Source organism: Natator depressus, chromosome 16, assembly GCF_965152275.1.
Source record: "Natator depressus isolate rNatDep1 chromosome 16, rNatDep2.hap1, whole genome shotgun sequence".
Lineage (NCBI taxonomy): Eukaryota > Metazoa > Chordata > Testudines > Cheloniidae > Natator > Natator depressus.
The window spans coordinates 4,666,892-4,668,208 of NC_134249.1; the positions used below are offsets into that span (position 1 = coordinate 4,666,892).

Below are 1,317 nucleotides of genomic sequence, written 5' to 3' on the forward strand. Positions count from 1 at the left end.
ATACAGCAAATGCAGTCCAGGGAGGGTTAACCGGTTGCATTCTAGCCCCAATGACCCATTGCTTGTGTAGCTCTCACCTGCCAGCCCTGTGCATTTTTGCGCTGCCTGTCAGGTGATGCAGCTACTGAATGTTGCTTAAATTTAACCTATGTAAAGTAAAATTAAGTTTCTCTAAAAATGGTGTGACTGAGTTGCTGAAATAAAGAAAAAACACCCCAATTGCCAAAGGCCCCAGTGAGATTTGAACTCACGACCCCTGGTTTACTAGACCAGTGCTCTCACCCCTGAGCTATGGAGCCTCTTTGTATGGTGTAGTTTTCCCCTAACAACAGTGTACAATAATCATTTTTCATCACTACATTCTATGCAATTGCACAAAACCCAGGCTGACTGAGCTTTTACTGTGTTACAGTTAAGTTTTAAACCACACTTTCCTTTACTATACTTTTACCAGTTTGCCTGGTACTGAAGTTAGGCTTATCGGTCTGTAATTGCCGAGATCACCTCTGGAGCCTTTTTTAAAAAATTGATGTCACTGTAGCTATTTTCCAGTCATCTGGTACAGAAGCTCATTTAAATCATAGAACCATAGGACTGGAAGGGACCTCAAGAGGTCATCCAGTCCAGTCCCCTGCACTCATGGCAGAATTAAGTATTATCTAGATCATCCCTGACAGGTGTTTATCTAACCTGCTCTTAAAAATCTCCAGTGATGGAGAATCTACAACCTCCCTAGGCAATTTATTGCAGTGCTTAACCACCCTGACAGTTAGGAAGTTTTTCCTAATGTCCAACCTAAACCTCCCTTGCTGCAATTTAAATCCATTGCTTCTTGTCCTATCCTCAGAGGTTAAGAAGAACAATTTTTCTCCCTCTTCCTTGTAACAACCTTTTATGTACTTGAAAACTGTTATCAGGTCCCCTCTCAGTCTTCTCTTTTCCAGACCAAACAAGCCCAATTTTTTCAATCTTCCTCATATGTCATGTTTTCTAGACCTTAAATTGTTTTTGTTGCTCTTCTCCAGACTTTCTCCAATTTGTCCACATCTTTCCTGAAAGGTGGTTCCCAGAACTGGACGCAATACTCCAGTTGAGGCCTAATCAGCATAGAATAGAGCGTAAGAATTACTTCTCGTGTCTTGCTTACAACACTCCTGCTAATATATCCCAGAATGATGTTTGCTTTTTTTGCAAAACTGTTACACTGTTGACTGATATTTAGCTTGTGGTCCACTATGACCCCTGAGATCCCTTTCTGCAGTACTCCTTCCTAGGCAGTCATTTTCCATTTTGTATGTGTGCAACTGATTGCTCCTG

At 41.5% G+C, this 1,317-nt stretch overlaps 1 non-coding gene across 1 annotated transcript; it reads right to left on the reverse strand.

Annotated features, from left to right (window-relative positions):
- Positions 1 to 226: 226 nt before the first annotated feature.
- On the reverse strand, positions 227 to 299 carry TRNAT-AGU (transfer RNA threonine (anticodon AGU)). Its single transcript has one exon. It is a non-coding gene; the product is annotated as a tRNA-Thr (tRNA).
- Positions 300 to 1,317: the final 1,018 nt, after the last annotated feature.